Raw genomic sequence first — 21,571 nt, forward strand, 5'->3', positions numbered from 1 at the left:
ATGAGGCCATGTGGATGGGCCCTAATTCAATATAACTTTTGTTCTTCTAAGAAGAGGAGATTAGGACACAGACATGCACAGAGCTCAGACCCCCTGACAGTTATCTCTAAGCCAAGGAGAAAAGCCTCAAAAGGAACCAGGTTTGCTAATGCCTGGATCTTGTACTTGCGGCTTCCAGAAGTGTGAGAAAATAAACTTAGGTTGTTTTCGTCCCCTAGTCTGTGGTGCTGTGTGATATTTGCCTGAGGCACCAACATATTGCCCAAGGTGATTTCAACATATTTGGGACAACCGTGACCACACTCCCAGCATTACTGCTTCATCATCTAGCTACTGCTGGCCTCCTGACCCAATTTTAGTCACTTTCATCCCTCTCTTCTAATCTCCACTTCAGTGCAACGGAGCCATAACCCATCCTGCCTGTTTTTCTCTGGTGACTCAGCCTTCTTAGCAACTCTGAGAGTCAGGTCTTCATGCAATCCCTGTAGCTTCCTCAAGATTACGTGCCTGGATTGACTTCCTCTTTTCTAGCATCCTCACTATCTTTGCCAGTGAACCTTTCTTCCCTAACTACAAAAACCTTCACAGAACCACCAGCCTGTATTTCTCTGAAAGCACTGAACTTCTTCTGGGCACTGTGGTACACGCCTGTGATCCCAGCTACTTTGGAGGCTGAGGCAGGAGGATCACAATTTTGAGGCCAGCCCCAGCAAATGAGCAAGACACTGTCTCAAAACAAAATAAAAATTTTTAAGAAGGGCTGGGGACGTGTAGCAGCTCTACAGTAGAGCATTTGCCTAGCATATGCCAGGCCCTGGGTTCAATCTCCAGTACCACAAAATAAATAAGGAAAGAAGGAGGGAAGGAAGGAAGGAAGGAAGGAAGGAAGGAAGGAAGGAAGGAAGGAAGGAAGGCAGGCAGGCAAACACTAAACTTCTGGAAAAAGTAATCTGTATCCTCATCACCAATTCACCCCTCATACTTCCTGATCTGACTTCTATCCCAAATTTAGCCACCTGTGATGTCACTGGTGACCTTTTTGAATGATTACCAAACTAGCAGTTTTCTCCCGCTTCTCATTCTCTTTGATGTCTGCAATTTTTGTTGTGTAGACAACACACTCCTTCATACTGTGCTGTTTTGTTTTCTTCCTTTCAAATTCCTCCTTCTTTGCCTCTTGCAATGATTTTACATCTGAAAATATGAATTGATCCCCTACCATACTTCAGAAAATGGCTGGTTCCTATTTGTTATGAATTTGCTCTTTCTCTTCCCTACCTAAAGAAGTAGACTGTGTTTAAGTGAATTGTTTTCCAGACCAGTCTTTGATATTCTTTTCCGTCCTCTCTCCTCTCCTCTCCTCTCCTCTCCTCTCCTCTTCCCTCTCGTTCCCTCCCCCTCCCCTGCCTTCTCCGCTTCTCTTTTCTCTCCCTCTCGCTATCTTATTTATTTTTTTATTGATTGATTGATTGATTGTCATTGCTGTTGGTTTGGGTCTTTCTTAAAGCACTAGATTTACAACTTACAAGTAGAACTTCAATTAAGTAAAACCCTAAACTTTATTTCTTTCTGTGTTAGTCATCATTTCATTGCTATGACCAAAATACCTGACCAGAACAACCTAAAGGAGGAGAAGTTTTTTGGCTTTTGGTTTCATAGGTTCAATCCATGGTCAACTGCTTCTGTTGCTCTGGGCTGGAGATGAGGTAGAACATCATGACAGAAGGGCATGGTAGAAGAAAACATCTTAGCTCATGGTAGCCAGGAAGGAGAGAAATAGAGGGCAGAGCCAGAGGTTCAGCCCTAGTGACCCATCTTCATCAGTCACACTCCACCTGCCTACAGTTACCACCCAGTACAGTAGTCTTTTATATTATTGACCTACCAAATGGATTAATCTACCAATTAGTTTGTAGCTCTCATAATCTAATCATTTACCTCAGTACATTCTGCTTTAACAAGGAAGCTTTTGGGGGACAGTTCATATCCCGCATGTCACTCTAATATTTCATATTCAACATGTTTAAAAGTGGGACTGGAAATGTATCTTGCACAGCATGCATGAGGCCCTGGCTTTGATCCTGAGTACCTCAAACAAACAAAATAATAACAAAGAGTCTTAAACTAAACTTTCTATAAATTAACAGAGCATACTTACCCAATTGTGCAATCATAAAAACAAAGCATACAATTTTAAATACCTTGACAGTCTTGATCATTAGGTAGAAACTAATAATGTGATATTTAATGTGGGTAAGTGCTAAGTCCTACCACCAACTATGGCACAGAGGCAAATATGAGAGACCAGTTCTTAAAAAGGAATCTATAAAAAGGGATATAAGTCTATACTTAAAGCTAGTAAGTCTTAGAGCACATGAAGACAGCACAGTCTCTCAAACAAAAGAGAAGGTATATCATTGTTCTCTGGGTAGATGATACTAAAATCAAGCTTTTGAAATAGTTGCTGAAGTTTACCACTAGACAGCTAGCCAGGAAATAACAGGAAAAACAATCACAAGGGAAGGAGTCTGGAAATTATTTCCTATGACAAAACTTTTTTTTGTATAAAAGAGGAACTACTTTGGGTCAAATGCTTCAAGTGTTTGAAGAGCTGACGTGTGAAAATACAGCCATGAAGTGCAAAATACATGGTAAGAGCGAACTCAGAGCATGGGGAAGGGGTAGGGCTCAGTGGTAGAGCACACGCCTAGTATGTGCGTTACCCTGGGTTCAATGCCAGAACCATAAACAAAGACTTTTCTAACAAATATGGAAAAAAATATGAGGTGAGGTAGAACATCATGACAGAAGGGCATGGTAGAAGATAGAAAGGCAGATCGATATAAAGAAAGATAATATATAATGGCCTGTGTATTTCCAAAAATATCCAAGCATTTAGGAGATGCCTTAAAGAAAACCTGTATAACCTAATAGAAAGACAATGGACTTCAGATTCAATAGAATTGATTTACAATACTGGCTTAGGTCACCTTCCTACTTTTTTTTTTTTTTTTTTTTTTTTTTAGTACTGGGGATTAACCCAGAGCACTCTACATCCCCTACAGCCCTTTTTATTTTTTTATTTTAAGAATGGGACTTGCCAATTTTCCCAAGCTGGCCTTGAACTTGTGGTCCTCCTGCCTCTGCCTCCAAAGTAGCAGAAATTACAGGCATACACCACCATGCCCAAGTTTTTGATATCTTTGAGCTTCATCTCCTTGAATATAAAATTGGATATTATCATAGGTAGTTGTGAAGATTATACATAACACATGCGAATCAATTGGCCCTTATAAGAATTCTTAGCAATATGTAGGTGGAAATTTTATTAAAATTAGTTCTAAGTTCCTCTATAATTCCAAGATCCTATGATCCCTGATTTCTGGACAGCTTAGTTAAAATATAGCATTGCTTAAAGGTAAATGTTTTTCTACATCACAAAAGAGTTCTTTCATCCCTGCAATAGTCAGGGTTTTCCAGAGGAACAGACCCATATGTGGGGTGGCAGGGTATGGAAAGAAAATTTTAAAGAATTGTTTTATGCAGTTATGGAGGCTAACAAATCTGAAATCTCCAGGAAAGCCAACAGGCTGCAAATCCAGAAAGGAGTGGATGTAGCCTCAAATCCAAACTGGCTTTGGAGTCAGAATCTCTCTTTCTCAGTTCTTACTCTTTCTTTTGATAGGCTTCAACCGATTAGATGAGGCCCTTCACATTATGGGAGGTGATCTGCTTTTCTCAAAATACTGACTTAGAACCTGGTGTAGTGGCACATACCTATAATCCCAGCAACTCAGGAGGCTTAGGCAGGAGGATCACGAGTTCCAAGGCAGCCTCAGGAATTTAGAGAGGCCCTAAACAATTTAGCAAGACCTTTTCTCAAATAAAAAATTAAAAAAGGGCTGGGGATATAACTCAGTGGTAGAGACACAGGGTTCAATCCCCACTACCAAAAAACGAAAGAAAAAAAAAGAGTTTAATATTAATTACATCTAAAGAATATCTTAACAGCAACATATAGACTGATGTCTGATCAAACATCTCAGTACCATAGCCCAACCAAGTTGACACATAAAATTAACCATTAATATTGTCATAGTACCCTTAAGTGAGTAACACTGGTACCACATGATGCTATCTGCCCATTGGTATTATATAACATTCTCGCCTGAATGGTACTACCTCAACTCAAAGATTTCCTCTCTAGGAATTCCAACACACTCTTTGGTCAAATAGGTCTGCAAGGTCTCTAACTATCCAAATTTATTTCATATTCCTAAGATAATAATTTTGAATTTGTAATGTATTTTTGAATGTGTAAAGCTGTATTAGAGTTTGCTGACAAAGATGACTTCCTTTTACATTCACCACCATCTTCTGAGTGTCACTTTCCAGAGGTGTGTACCACCATGCACCTCTTCAAAAAAGTGTGACTGATCAATATGCCAATCTCAGGAAAGCCAATTTATACACAAATTCTATCTTCTTAACTCTTGCACATCTGCATTCATATACCTGAAGGCTTATAAAGGACCAAAAAGGAAACAACTGTTTTACTGGAGTGACCTGGTTTGTGTCTCCGTGTAACTGAATTGAGCTTCTGGAAAGAGCCGAGAGGACTGGCTTATTTCAGGCTCATGTTTTTCTCTAAGTTATAGGCATACTTCCTCCATGCCAAATGAAATATCTGAAGCGCAGACACTTTAAATATTTCCACTTGAACTATTTTCAAATTTTTCAGTGTGATAATGGCTATTTTTTGGAGAGTTTTCATATTTTGGAGATGCATATTGAAATGTTTACTGAGAAAATAGAAAAATGTCCAGGATAATGTGGAAATCGGGTGATGAGTACACAGGAATATTGTATCTGATCCTTTACTCTTTTTTTTTTTTTTAATGGTACTGGGGATTGAATTTAGGAGTGTTTTATCACTAAGCTACATTCTCAGTCCTTTTAATTTTTTAATTTTGAGACAGAGTCTCACTAAGTTGATGAAGATCTGACTTAAATTGCTGAGGTTGGTCTGGAACTTACCATCCTTCCACCTCAGCCTCCAGAATCACTGTGATAACAGACATGCATCATTGTACCTGGTTCCTGTCCTTTTACTCATATGGGTTTAACATTTTTGTAATGAAAAGTTCTAATGCTGGACTTGGTGGCACATATCTGTAATCACAGCATCTCAGGATGCTGAGGCAAGAAGGTCGTAAGTTCAAAGCCAGCCTCAGCAACTTAGCAAGACTCTGTCTCAAAATAAAAATAAGCAAATAAAAAGGGCTGGGGATGTCTCTCTGTGATTAACTATTCCTGAATTCAATCTCCCATATCAAAAGAAAAAGTCACGTGTAAACTTGCAGAGACAAATACGAAAAAATGTTCTAAGAAAGACTTGTCTACATAGGAGATGCTTTAACAAGCTGCTTTCTCAGAACTTAAACAAAGGTTTTATTGGTGCAGACCATTCCTATTGCATTATTCTATCTAATGTAAGTGATGAATAATAAACCCACTGGATCACTGTAGAAAAATCCACTTCTTGTGGTTATAATACTTCAAAATAATACTTTTTCACAAACAGTTTTCTTAAGTAGATTTTTAATGTCATCTGTTGTGTGCATGCAATTTCAAATCTTCTCTCCTAAATATATAGCTCCTAATGAACTAATAGTTTTCTATTTTCATCTTACTATTTTTAATTCACTGTTTTTTTTTTTTAACAAATTATTTTGGGTTTAATCCACAAAACTCAAATCAACCTCTGACTGTTGAAGAGTTAATGCTTTAATAGTCATTCTTCAATCATAAAAATATCTTCTGTGCACACATTTATTTTAAAATTATGTACAGATAAATCAGAATTTTGGTTCCTTTTTTTCACTTCAAAACACTCTGGTCATATTGTCAAAGAAGTATGTGTTACCTTTTATAAAAATTATTCTAGCCTCATTTTTTCAATGAGCTTAAAAAGGGAAATTTGGAAATTTATTATATTTCTTTTTCCCCCCTTTACTATGTTGTCAACACTGGCTGCACATTCTTTGAATTGCCGTAAAGAATTTGGCTGTCTAGACAAAACAAAATAAGAACACAGGGCCTACTTCAAGTAAATCACTAACTTGTATTAGCCGGCAATGAACTGAAAAATTTTTTCTAACACTTTTGCTCTGTTTTATTGAAGGATTTAAGAACCATATTAATAATCTTATATTTTCTCTTCTATCTTTTCTATTCCATGAATAAAATTCTTTTAAAAGAGAAACTACTAAAAATTGCAGAAATTGGCCTGAATTTTTCTTATGTCAAATGTGTTCTTGTTGGATAAATTTGTGTATAATACACAATACAAACTTTGTTGAACATATCTAGAAGCAAAAGATGTCCCCTGTTTTCCTAATCTACATTTGGAAAGCCTCAGTCCAGTTTTATGATAACAGTAGCATAATCTATTTAAGGTAGAAAGACTTAGAGATAGTGCATGGTTCCTTATTTAATGAATGCAGAAATCAAGGACTAAGTAGAAGGAAGAATTTCTAGGTATTCAGTGTTCTCTGGACTCTAATGGCCTCTCACAGAGTTCTTCCTTAAAAGAAAAAGAAAAGACCCCACCTAAATTTAAAATACTTCTGTCCCAGAATTGAAAGGGCAGTTAAATTCATGATTAGTTTCTAATGGAAGAAAATTATTATTTTTCATATATGGATACCTAAATCATTTTCATACTGAGGTCTCTTTAAAAAAGCAAGGCCCTAAATTCAAGTCTCCATCTGTTCCCTTTGATAAAAATTATGAGACACATGCAACCTTTGTTGTGGCTAACCATGACAGAAAGCACAGAAGCATGCCTTATAATTAATTTCTCTAAAGGGATTTTTAAATCCTCATGGAAATTCCTTAAACTGGATTATAATCACTAATTTTGTGATATTCTATTGGTTTTACTTGTTTGCTAATACATTAACATTTAAATCCTATTGTCTTGAATCTAGACACACCAGGATAGATTCTAGCTCTGTGCTCCACAGATGACTCCCACATTCCATTAGAGGCACAGAAGGCAGTGAGAATTTGGCTTCCTCATGGCTTCTGGGAAGGACACTTTAAGCAATTTTATCTATCTTTATTAAAACTTATGTCTTGAAATTAGGAAAGCCCAGATTTCAGAAATAAACTGAGATGTTTAGTACTAGTTCTACAGTACTAAAATCTGAAGAGGATTCATGATTTTCTTAATGTTTTTGTTGTTGTTGGTGGTGGTGGTGTTTAGCATTGGAACTCAAAAATCCCTTCTATAGAATTATTACAGAAAAGTTTTTCTCCAACACACATATACCCACATACATCACATGTTTATCCTGCCTCAGACTTTATATCTGAAGGTCAGTATCCCAAAGCAGAAGAATGAAAGGATATGAGTATTTAGCAGACTGTTTTATCCCACCGTGAAATCGCTTTGAAGTTCCATGACTTGAAATACCATATTTTGAAAATTACTTCAAATTTTGCCTTTGACTACATAATATATCCCTGCTTTAATATAAATATTATGTCTCAAAGAACTAAGAATTGACCCAAACTAGTATTCCCAGAAGATATGTCTCATGGCTTCATTTAAGCAAAAACACAGGTCACGGGCATCTAGTGTGAGAGTCTGAAAGAATAGAATATACATGATAGCAAAGTGGAACTAAGAATCTGCCGAATAGTCATTCCCTGTTTTACCAGACATCTGTATAATTTAGACTAAATATATCTGGGGCCTGGAGATGAGATGGTCAAGCAGTCTCAGGTCTTCCAAGAGGAAGGCAGTAGGTGGAGTTCAGAGCAGGCAGACTAGTGAATTTTAGAAGAGTCATTCACTTGTCCACTCACTTCCACATCCATGCAGTAAAGTAAGTAACTATTTGGAAATACAAAAATGAATAAAACCAGTCTCTAACCAAAGAAGCTCACAAACTGATAGAAGAAAATAGACAGTTAAATTGGAAATTATAAATCAAAATGAAAAATAAAAAGAGAGAGTGAGACATACTAAGAGGTCTAGAATTGAGAAGAACCAGTAACTCAGGCGGCAGCAGTGGCAAAGAAAGAAATCCTGTCAATTTTGCCTCTTCTATTGTGCGAGGAAATTTAAAGCTTGATTTACATTTCTTAAGGCTCAGAAAGAAATGCAATTTCATGACTTTCTCCAATCTCACACTTAGATGTGAGGAGGTAAATTCTGGCTAAAGATTCATTCTAAAGCCATTCTCTTGAATAAATGATTTATCCTAACAGGGGAATAACAGTGTTGTTGCTTTTAAATACTCATTCCATTTTAACCAAGTTGTTTCTCCTTGAAGCTAGTGTCAGGTCATAGAGGTCTTTCTCTAAAGAGTGTGGTCACTGTAACTACATTGAATAAAAGGACAAGACATTAGCGATCAAGGTAGATTCTCCACACAGTCTCAAATTGACAAGATGGAATGTGGAGATAAGTATAAGTACAGATGTCCCTAAATGCCGGGGGAATTGGTTCCAGGACTCCCTAGATACCAAACTCTAGGATGCTCAAGGGTGATAAAAAAAAATGATATAATATTTGCATAAACCTATGCATAACTTCCTGTATACTTTAACTCATCTCTAGATTACTTGTAATACCCAATACAATACAAATGTTTTGTAAATGCTTTATACTATATTGTTTAGGTAATAATGACAAGGAATTTTTTTCCAAATATATTTAATCTCCAGTTGGTTAAATTCTTGGATACAAAACCCATGGATCTGAAGGACTAACTACAGTCTAGAAAAATCCCAATTTCAGTGACTTGAACAAGTCAGTGTATAATGAAATAGAAAACAAAAGGCAAGGAATACAATTTTTGTGTGACTGGGATGAGAAATGATAAATTCAGGTTTGAACAGATTAAATTTGAAAAGCCAGCAAAATAGAAGGAAGTATTAGTCATTCTATTAGGTTCATAGGCCTAGAGGTCAGGATTGAGATTTGAACTAGAGATACTTATTTAAGGTTTTACAGAATGTGAATAATGATAGAATCTCTGAGAGAGGATAAAGATTACTAGCAGAATGTAGTGTCACACACCTGTAATCCCAAATACTGGGGCAGCTGAGGCAGGATCACAAATTCAAGGCCAGCCTGAGCAACTTAGCAAGACCCCGACTCAAAATAAATTAGGGCTGAGAGTGGAACATTTGCTGACCATGTGGGAAGACTTGATTCAACCTATTCCATCAGGAAAAAAAATATTTTTGATAAGTTTAAAGATTATTTCCAATTTAATCAAGTTGCTTCTTTTTTTATTAGAGTTTTATAGTTATATGTAATAGTTGGGTTCATCCTGACAAACTGTTACATGCATAAAAATCAGTTAAATTGCTTCTTCTTGAAGACAGGGTCAAATGATCTCAGTTACCAAGCAGGTGAAGGGACAAGCCCTGAACAACCAAGACATACCCTGTGCCCCCTGATTATAGGGGAACCAAGAGATAATAGTGCACAAACCGAATTCCACACCACTTGCTGGAGAATAAAGGGAACAATTCTTAGCACTAGTTCAGTCACAAGAATAACATTTTCTCTGTTGGACAAAGTCAGAGAACAAAAAGCTAGGCTAATCTGATATAACATTAGTGGTCAAGTTTTTCTAAATTCCTATTACTTAAGGCATAGATTGGTCTGAGAGGTAGAGTTGAATTTACAGATAGATAGGAATTAAATGGCTTCCAGAGTGGACTGAAAGTTTGCAGAGTCAGGCAAATTAAAAAAAAAAAAAAAAAAGGCTTTGTAATCTTAGAACTCCTTCCCACCCGCTATTCCCTAATCACATACTTGGAGCCTTTGTGTGGTATCACCAAAATGATGGGTGCTATAACTAATATATGGGAATTAAAAGGAACTGCTGTGATCATGAGGGAGCATATCATAATGAAATGAAAGGAAGAATGACAATAAAACCAAAGCAAAAGAGAGGTCACAAGTTCAAGAAATTTTCAGAGGAAAGTTTTGTGTGTGCATAAAAACAGAGTAAAAGGGCACAAGGATATATAAACTCTAATAGTTTTTCTTTCTCTTAAATATGACATATCATATGAAATGATTAATATAATATAAATTGGTACTGCAAAAGACTTCCTCTCACCAAATCTTTAGTCTGGCTTCTGAGTTCTTCCTGACATGACTGGTCTTAGGCTTCCTTCTCCATCCTTGTAGATGCCTGTTAGAATAAGAGTCCTGTGAAGTCCCTGGGGGTGGTGGCACAGGCCTGTAGCTGTGGCTACTCAGAGGCTGATTAGTAAAAATCAGTTTAGTGAAAACTCCCAACCCTTGGTATCTGACTATCCTCAAAAACTCATCACCTGACCTGCCCTCATCATCAATAACCCTGTCAAGTCAGTGTAGACAGAAACCACTTATCTCAAGGTTTCCCTTTAATTATTTCCCCAGCACTGATTCCCACCCTGATGGTTGAGTATAAATCCCTACATGTCCTTGTTGGAGTTACAGTTGGGTTCAGTATCTTTCTTCTACCTTGTGGCAGGGGCCTCTACACCTCATTGCCATGGTCCCCTTTGAATAAAATCTGCTTAACATCTTTGACAAGTGTCATAAGTCTTTTTTTTTTTTTTAATTTAATGGTGTGTACAGTGTACTGTAGGACTGTGGGGGAAAGGTACATCTGGTGAATAGGATGAAAAGAAGGGAACAATGTGGTCAACATAAAATTCCACAGGGAGCAGACATAGTACCTAGAAAAAATGCCCTGAGGTGGAGCAACTGCAGCACTTTGGAAACCAGCACCTGAGAAACTATACCTCTATACTAGAAGTACAGGTGAGCAACAATAAGTGCAACAAGGAGTATTGTGTGCTTTTAAATGCATTACTGGTACAATAACTATTTTTTATCTCGTTTATTTAGAGTTTAAGAAATCTGAAACCTTGAATATACTTGTGTCACATACATTTATGTGACTTTTGAACTTTGAATGAAAACAGGAATATGATTTCACCCCTATACTGTCTTAGCTTTGGAAAAGGTACTGCTTGGGCAATCTAGAAACTTGAGTTTGTTTTTTATTTGTATTACTGGAGATTGAACTTCTGGGTGCTTTACAAGTAAACTACATTTGCAGAACTTTTTACTTTTTATTTTGAAAAAGGGCTTCTGAAGTTGCCCAGGCAGACCCCAAACTTGCAATCTACCTGCCTCAGCCTCCCAGAAGCTATAAGAATGTGCCACAATGCTCAGGACTGACCCAATCCAAAGACTCATATGCTGTCTCTTAGGCTGACCCCTGGATTAGAGTGTGAATTTATGAATTAACTAGATTTTTTATATAAATACTATAGTTCATATAATCCAGGTTCATTAGTAAACCCAAAACTTGTAGAACACAGTTCAGTCTGCTACTATATCATTGAGGTATTTATGTAGTAGTTGATTAAAATGCAAACCTCATGAGGGCAATGACTTTGTATTGTTCACCATTGTGTTTCTCAAATCTAGAAAACTCTCTAGCACATAGTAGGTACTATGCATATGTAGTTAAGAAATACAGGAGTAAATAAAATTTTGTAAATCAGCTATTTCTTCACTTAATAAAATTCTAAACTCCTAATTTTCCTAATAAAATCTCTCAAAGTTGTTATGTTTTTCTACCTACATATCTAAATAAACATCCTGTCCAAACATATCTGCCATATAGCATAGGCAAAAGATTCAATAATTGAATTACTAATTTTATTGTCCAAAAAAATTGACATTTCTTTCTCTTTGCATTTCTTCTTTATTACTTGTTTGAAGTGTGCCCACCCCCAAATAATACAGTTTAAGGGAGGGTAGTTCAGTGGTAGAGCACTTGCTAGCATGCATGAAGCCCTGGGTTCTGTCCCTATCACCACAATAACTAATTAAATAAAAATAATACTGCTTCCTTCTCTTTATATTCCTATTATAAGAATACTTATTTCTTTTGAATCCACACAGATGGTTTTGCTTATTAAAGAGCAGTTCAAAATCAAAAGGGAAATTTTAATATATTCACATGCATAAGTATCTTTAAGATAGAGTAAACCTCTGGCCACCAGTAAGCTGACCCTCCATCTAATGAGGAATAGCCACACTGTTGGTCCCACTGGTCTCCATCTTGGAGCTCCAAGCTGATGCCCAGATCAACTCCATCTCCTTGTTTACAGGATTATGACACAGAGCAGGCTGTGAACACGGCCATTTTTCAGGCCTTTACAGTCATAGGGGAAAGTGTTGTTCAGCAAAGTTTCAGAAGACACATAAATGTCTGTCCTCTATATGATTACCCAGGGAGTAGGTAGATTGGATATAGGACACACACCCAATAGTTGCACAAACACTGGCTTTTATGTGCCCCTGTCCATGTCCACCAAGGGTACTAAATGTGCTGAGTCTACTGCACACGCCAGCTTTGCACAAGCGCAGTCTTCCTCCATGCCTCCCCCAACACATACCCCTACAAGGGCAAACCCAACCACTCTGTTCCTTCCTGAGTCCTGAGGTAGGGCACAGAGAGGGAGCTTCAATTTCTTACTCTATTTTCTTTATAGTCTTGGTAATAACATATATGGTGCTTGGTGCTTTACTCCCTTCCCAGGTCTTTGTTTCCCCCCCCCCCACCTCCACCCCAGGGCCTCTTGCATGTTAGGCAAGAGCTTGACCACTGAGCTACACCCCAAGCCCAGGGTCTTTTCTGGTTACTCAGGAATTTGCTTAAAAGTAAAGCAAAACAAAAACCTTGAATATTAATTTTCTTTTTCTTTGCATTCCTGCTTTAGTACTTTCCCTGCCTCTGAATAAAACAAAACTGTTTCCTTCTTTCATTCTTACTATAACAATACACATTCCTTTCTCTCTTTTTTACAATGCACATTCTTTAAAAAATAAAATAAAATTTGAATTAAAAAAATTACCACAAATTCTTCTTGAGGATACAAGGATGATTCTGCTATCAAAGAAATGGTAAAAAGCAAAAGAATAATTTGAATATAATAATCAAAACCAGATCCTTTCCATGACCTGAAGGGCCCTCCAGATCTGTTTTTGTTATCTATCTGACCTCATCTCCTATTAATCTACCTTGTGCTCCCTACACTATAACACCTCTGCCTTCTTCATTTTTATCAAAATTGCAAAGCTTATGCTCCCCTCAGGACCTCTGTACTTGCCGTGACCTCTGCTTAGGATTCCTTTCCCACAGACACATGCTAGTTCTTTCATTTCTTTACATCTTTACTCAAAAGTTATTTCCTGAGCAAAAGCTTGTCTTGACACTTTATCCAAAATTACAGACTTTTCTAGAACTACTAGAAATACTACTTATTCTTTTACTGCCATTTTTTTCCTCACTGGGTAACATACCCATTATCATATTTATTTTATTTTGTCTATCCTTAGTGTCCTCTGCTAGAATGTAGTTCCCATGAGAGCCAAGTTTTCTGTTTTGCTATTGCATTCTTAGTGCCCAGAACAGTCCCTAGCATGTGAAGACACACCTTACATACTTATTGAATGAATACATGGGTGCTTGATTTATCTTAAAGGAATGGATGAACATTAAGTTCAGTATCACTATTTACTAAAAGCAAGAAAAAGGCAAGGGTTTAAAGCCCGATCTATGATGACATTTAGTGTGCTCCCTCAAACAAATTAAACACCTTCTGTTTGTAGGTAATTTCGTAGTGGCAAATGTATGGTGTTGCAGCTACAGTGGGTCATGAAAATACACGGCATTGCTTTGTTTTATAGCCACAAAAATCCCGATGATTTCCTAGCACAATAGGAGCACAGTATAAATGAATTTGTACCATATGTGACAGGCATTATCTTGTACTCTGGAATGAAACTAATAAGATTGAATACATGGTGAGATGCAACGATTCACTAAACAAGAATTCTTCCATACAATTCTAAGATGTTGTGACTCATCTCAGGAACTCAGTAAATAATTTAATAAAGAGATCTGGTAGAGAGCTCCTGTTGTGCATGATTTTCACTATTCCCAATGCATGAGGTCTTACTAATCACCTGACAAATCTGTTAGGCTTTTGACACAGATATTTGGAATGTAGATGAATGTTTTGTAACAACAACTTCTCAAGGGACATGGACTGAAATATCCTTGGGCTTTGCTATAATCAAATAAGACCTCGAGTTATCAAGGTCATGTCTTGCTACATCACAGCTCCAAGGACTTGAGATTAGCCTTTGGAAACAGTTGTGCAGTATACACTATGATTGTTGGATTTTAGTTATCTCTGTCCTTCTGGTGGAACTGAAACTAACACAAGTGTCCTTCACAACATAAATGCATTGAGCTTCTTAAGTGCAGTACCAAAATAAGTAACAAATTCTTATTTTCTCCCTGAACCAGGGCCATGCACATGCTAGGCAAGACTCTACCACTGAGCCCTTTTAAAATTTTATTTTGAGTCATGGTCTTGCTGAGTTGCTCAGGTTGGCCATGAACTTGCTATCTTCCTGCCTTGGCCTAGCCAGTTGCTGAGATTATAGTCATGTGCCACCATAATTGGCATAAGTAAATTCTTTTGTGGAAATGAAATAGAATCAGTGCACTAATCCTTGGAGACCAGCCAAACAGAGCCATACGAGTGCCATATTATCATTTGTATATTGATCAACTGAATTAACAAACATAACCACTTCCTTATTGCAATCACAGATTGATATAGACACTCTCCTTTATTACCTTCCTGCTATGCACAAGGTTTCAGGTGCATACAACTTTCAAAAGTAATGACATTCTAAAATAACTCATATGTGCACATTGAACAAAGCAAGTTGACCAAGATTGGTTGTAGTGCCTTATATGGGGTCCAGATGAGATGCCTATGTTACATTAAATCATATTGTAACAATTGAATCTGTGTTTTCACCAATGTTTTACCTCCTACAAAAATCTTGATTTTTCTTTTATTTCTTTATTTATCTATTTTTGTACTGGGGATTGAACCAAGGACACTTGACCACTGAGTCACATCCCCAGCTGTGGTGGTTTTTTTTGTTGTTTGTTTTTGTTTGTTTGTTTTTTTAGACAAAATCTCAATAAAATGCTTGGGAATCTTGCTAAATTGCTGTGGCTGGCTTTAAACTTGTGATTCTCCTGCCTCAGCCTCCCAAGTTGGTATGTACCACCAAACCCAGCAGATTTTGATTATTCTTGAAAAAGAACTTAATCTCCTTTAGGGAATTATTTTAACTTCAGATAATAGTCCTATACTAATTAAAACTAATGTGTCAAATATAAAATCCCCTATGCACCCCTGTACATATACCATAGTCCTGGAATTTGGATGCTATAAAGAAATTTACACCAAAATAAAAGACACAGACTTTGTTCTATATTTGTTCTATATTGATAAGTGCTGAAGTGCTGAAGTAGAATTTTGAGAGTCTATAAAAATGTGATTATTGGTAAATACTAAATTAATAAATATGGGTAGAGTTAAAAACTGAAGCAATAGAGACTCAAAGGAAGCTTTATATGTGATAATGTTATTATTTATAATATTAAGTATTCAAAGTGATATAACAATGAAAAAATTTACATAAAATAACATTTGGGGGAGGTACTAGGAATTGAAGCCAGGGACTTTGGGATTACAGGAGTGAGCCACCTTGTTCAGCCCATAAAATAATATTATTATGGCTCTCATTTTTTTTAAAGTAAGGCATCTCATATATATATCATCTCCACTGAGCTACATTCCCAGTTCTTTTTATTTTTTATTTTGAGACAGAGTCTCACTAAGTTGTTAAATCTATCCTCAAGCTTCTGATTGTGCTTCCTCAGCTTCCTGAGTAGCTGGGGTGATAGGCACATACCATTTTTGCCCAGCAAATCCTTTTAACGATTCAGGAAAATAGGATTCTTATCACCGTGCTCAAATAAATAAATTTAAACTCAGTGATAGCAAGCACAATCTCCAAGGCCACATAGCTAATAAGTGGTAGAGGCAGATTTATTCCAAGTCCACTTGGCTGTGCTACTCAGGAGGAACCTGGGCTACACACTACGAAATGTCTCTGGCTTATGAAAGATTATATTTATCGAAAGATTAAGGAGTTGTACTTACTATTTGACAGAATGATTTTAAAATTTATCTTTAAGAAATAATAGCTATTGGTACAGTTTTGGAAATCTAGACTGGCTATTCAGATCTTTATTGATAAGGAAAACAGAGACCCAGGTACCCCCGTGGCTCCTAAGGATGGATTGAAGTGAGGATGTGTACTTGCAAGTCAAAGACTTAGATGAGCCATCACAGCTCTCAACACTGCAAGTTGGGTGGGACTGGGGATGTAGCTCAGTTGGTAGATTGCTTGTCTCACATGAACAAATCCCTGAGTTCAATTCCCAGCATTACAAAAACAACAACAGCAAAAAATGTCACTTAGGGGATAAAGTCATCCTGGTTAGAACTACTTGTTTAGCCAGAAGGGGACACATTTAAATGCCCAAAGGTAAAGACAGAAAACTTTGAATATTTACATAAAAGTAAAAAAATTTATTTCATCTAATTTTTTAAGAGAGATACACAATATAATTGGCTAAGTATGGAAGGATAAGTTTTTATCAAGACCCAATACCTTCTTTATAAAGAATAGAAGGGACAGAAATCGCTTTACCACAAGAAAGAAAATGAAATATTATAACAGAAATGGAAAGTTTTATTAGTTTAACATACATCTTAAACATCCAGGGCCACTATTTCAGTGAGGGTTTAGTACCCAGGAATTTTAATTTTTTTTTACTTCTGAGCATCCATTAAAACTATGATAAACCAGGTGTGGTGGCACATTCCTGTAATCCCAGAGGCGGGGAGGGCGCCTGAGGATTGCAACTTTGAAGCCAGCTTCCACAATTTATGTAAATATTTTTTTTAAAAAAAAGAGTAGAACTGAGGATGTTGTCAGTGGTTGAGTACTCTTGGGTTTGATCCCCAGTACTACAAAAAATAAATAAGACCACGATAAAAGTATTTTATTAACTTATAACCACAAAATAGCAGAGGTAAATAAAATTTCTTGGAAGTTAGAAAGCAGATGGAAGAGTAGTAACTGATATAACAGACCCGAGAAGGTAAAATCCAAGCCAGTAAGAGAAAATAACCGAGACATAGCACCAATTGCATGGGAATCTTCCAGTACTCAGGAATTAGAAGTATGAGTCTATCACAGGAAATGGAGGACAGGGGCAGAGCTACAAGGCAAAGTGTGTGAAAGCAGTTAAATCTCTAGAACACTTTCTTTAGTCCCTGTCCCTGGGGTGACTGGCCTCCCTTTCTCTAAAAAAAGACTGAAGGTTTATTCTGAAAGGGCGACAGAACAGAGAACCCACAGGTACATCCAAACAAAAGTGGGATAAGTGTTTACATACACTCTAAGGGAGGAATATGCACAATGTTCCAGAAGATTTTAAAAGAAAAAAGATTCAGACAAATTACCCAAATAAGTGATCCTGTTTGTCAAGGTCTAAGTTGACCTGCCTCTGTACTCAGAGCTCCTGGGACCCCACTCCATCCACAGGGGTCCACCAGGACTTCCGGAGAGGCACAGAGACGGGACCAAGCAAAGGAACAACTGGGAAGGAGACAAATTAGGAAAAAGGTTATTTCAAGAATTGCCAAAAGACAAAAATAGGACAGATTTAGTTTTTAAAACCTAATTGGCTCTACTTGCTATTCTAGAACAGCCTACATTCATTCCATAGACTAGAGAAAGAGTTCCGAAGAGCTGAACAGAAGAGGTCAGTTTTAGAGGGGAAAATGGGGAGGGGGTGCTAAAGAAAGCAGTCACAGAACAAAAAGCAGATTGGTCATTTCAAAGTTACTTTTCTTATAGGACAGAGACAGGGAGAGAGAATAGAAAAATAATTGATAAGTTAACATCAGGTGACTTCAAGTTACCTTTCTTTCATAAGAATTAAAGCAGAAAGGACTTCCTCGTAATTCTGATTGACATTGGTCTATTGGGCAATTTGTCTGATTTCTAGGAAGGTCAGGTAAAACTTACTTTTAGTTTGTTGACTGGAAAATTTAGTATGAATGACTCCATTTGTTTTTTTAGTCTGGTCTACTGGGGCCTAGTGCAAGAGCTTAATTCAAGCAATGGCCTCCCATAATTTTTTTGTGGTGGGGGGGCAGAGAGGGATTGAACCCAGAGGCACTCTATTACTGAGCTTCATCCCCAGTCCTTTATTCTTTTTTTATTTTGAGACAGAGGCTCTTTAAGTTGCTGAGGCTGGTCTCAAACTTGCAATACTCCTGCCTCCGCCTCACAATTTGCTGGGATTACAGGAATGTGCCAGCACATATGGCTTGGGAACAGAATATTATGAAAAAGAAGATTTCAGAGGTCAACAATGAGCAAAGTAGAAAGTAAAATAAAATAAAAAGGTTAAAAGTTAAAGTTCATGAAATCTTCTGTACAGTAGAGTAAAAAGAAAGAGTTATTAGAAGAAGGACAGGAAAACTTCAAGGCAGTCTATAAATTCTAGTGAATGAATGACAGAAATTCTCTAGAGAAAATAAAGTATAAGAGGAAACGAACCAATGAATAATTCAAAAAAATTCCCAGAATTAAAATTCATGAATTCCCATATTCAAAGAAACATTTAAGTGCTTGTTTGATGAATAAGTATACTGATAACATGACATATTTTGTGAATTTTCTGAATACTAGTGTCAAACAGAAGATTCTAAATTTTAAGAGAAACAGTTATTTTATATATGGTACTGGGGATTGAATCAGGGGTGTTCTACCACTATGCTACATCCTCAGTACTATTTTTAATTTTTTTTAAAGACCTAGTATAACTAAATTACCCTAGATGGCCTTGAACTTGTGATCTTCCTGTCTCAGCCTACTGAGAGCTGCAATTATAATTATTCACCACCACATCCGGTTTATACATAAAATTTGAAGAGTAAGCTTTACACTGAATTTCTTAGCAGTTAATACCAGAAGGTATAAGAGAGTGTAGCAATGTCCTCAATATTGTAGAAAGAAATTACTTCCAATTTACAGATATATACCCAGGCAACCTATTAATGGGGTATAATAAAGTAAGATTATCAAAAGGCAGGAAATCCAATCAAATATTTACTCTTCTGTGCATCATGACTGAAAAAGTCAGCAGAAGATCAGAGCCACTTAATCTGAAAGTAAATAAGAAGACTGCCTACATGCCGGAACTAAGAGATCTGATTTAGAAGAAAGAATAGGGTTTCCGGAGTAATAGTAATGGGATATCCCAGATCTGTATCTGTGTACCAAGTATATAGGGTTCCAGGTTAAAGGTCACTAAGAATAATGAACCCCTGATGAATCTGAACACATAGATATTATGCTCTTGGTTTAAATTATTAATAAAAACAGGAAAAAAAATAAATAATAAGGCAATTATTAATCCTGAAAAGGAAGCTAGGAACAGTATTTAAATTGCCATAATAATGTAGACAATGATCTACCAAACATATTCCAACAAAAGTATCATATAATTAAATAGGGAGGGTGAGGAAACAGGATGAACACAAGTAAGAGAGTAGGGATGAAGAAGTCCACTGAGTGATAAAAATCAGCTAAAACTTTGTCTGAAGGTCAGGAGAAAATGCCCAAACTGGTAGGGTTAGGGAAGAGCAATATTAGAATTTAGAGACATGGAAGCCGATAGATAAAATAGCTGCTAAAAAGATTAAAAATCATTTTTTTCTGGAATGACGAAAATGAGAATGAGGAGAGTATGATGTTTAAACAGTTTTATAAAACTAAGATTTTTCAAAAACTTTACGTGTCGAATAAGAAAATGTATCTCTAAAATACATTTTTGTGTATATTTAAGACAAAGAGCACAATATTATTGGATACATGCGCAGGGTAAAATAGCTACTATAGTGAAGCAAATTGACACGTCCTTCATCTCACAGTTACCCTTTGGTAGTTTGTTTTTGTTGCAAGGGCAGCTAAAATTTACTCATTTAAAACAAGAATTGAAAATGCAGCACATGTTTAGTTCCCACAGTCCTCGTGTTGTGCATTATACCTCACCCTACAAATCTGGCATTTTGTACCCCCTGAACTGCAGCTCCTATTTCTTATTCACCACACTCCCAGCACTGGTAACCACTGTTTTATTATCTCTATACTTAATTCTTCTTTTTTTTTTCTTTCAGACTCTCCATGTGAGTAGGAACATGCAATATTTTTCTTTCTGTGTGGCTTATTTCACTTAGCATAATGTGTTGTGGATTCATACATGTAGTGGTGAATGTTAGATCCCCTTCTGTTTTTTTAAATTTTATTTTCTGTTTTTTTATTTATATATGACAGCGGAATGCATTACAATTCTTATTACACATATAGAGCACATTTTTTCCTATCTCTGGTTGTACACATGGTTTATTCACACCAATTCGTGTCTTCATACCTGTACTTTGGATAATGATGATCATCACATTCCACCCTCATTAATAACCCCATGCCCCCTCCCCTCCCCTCCCATCCCTCTGCCCTATTTAGATTTCATCTATTCCTCCCATGCTCCCACTCCTTATCCCACTATGAATCAGCCTCCTTATATCAAAGAAAACATTCAGCATTTGGTTTTTTGGGATTGGCTAACTTCACTTAGCATTATTTTCTCTAACTCCATCCCTTCTTTTTTTTTTAAGGCTGAATTAATATTCTATTTATATGCTATGTTTTCTTTATCCATTTACCAGTGACAGACACTTAAATTGTTTCCTTATCTTTGGGGTTATAGATGATGTTGCGATGAACACAGGAGAGCAGATAACTTCATGCAGTGTTGATTTCATTTCCTTTGGGTATATGCCCAGCAGAGGCATTGCTGAGTCACATAGTACTTCTATTTTTAATTTCTTCAGAAACCTCCAAACTGTTTTTCAAAATGGGTACAACAATCTATATTCTCACTGACGATATACAATTGTTCCTTTTATACACACCTTTTCTAACTCTTATTGTTGTTTGACTAGTATGAGTTGGTATTTCATAGTGGTTTTGATTTGCATCTCCTAGATAATTAGTGATGTTGAGCACCTTTTAATATACCTGTTGCCAGCCCGGCTCAGTGATGCAAACCTGTAATCCCAGCAGCTCAGAAGGCTGAGGCAGGAGGATCACAAGTTCAAGGCCAACCTCAGCAACTTAGTGAGACCCTGTCTCAAAATTTAAAAATATTAAAAGGGATGCTGGGAATTTGGCTTAGTGGTTAAGCACCCATGGGTTCAATCCCTGCTACCCCCCAAAATATACATATATTTCATATACTTGTTGCCCATCTTTATGTCTCCTTTGGAGAAATGTGTATTTAGGTGAAAAACATATTTTTAAAAAATAAGTAAAAAGGAAAGTAAAAACATCCCTGTTAAATTCAACAATCGGGATTATGTGAGCCATTTAAAAACACCAAACCCAACTTTTAGGTATATTGCAACTTTCATATTTAAAGGTTATTTTTTGTTTGTTTGTTTGTTTTTGCAGTAC

The sequence above is a fragment of the Marmota flaviventris genome, chromosome 6, assembly GCF_047511675.1.
Source record: "Marmota flaviventris isolate mMarFla1 chromosome 6, mMarFla1.hap1, whole genome shotgun sequence".
NCBI classification, from domain to species: Eukaryota; Metazoa; Chordata; class Mammalia; order Rodentia; family Sciuridae; genus Marmota; species Marmota flaviventris.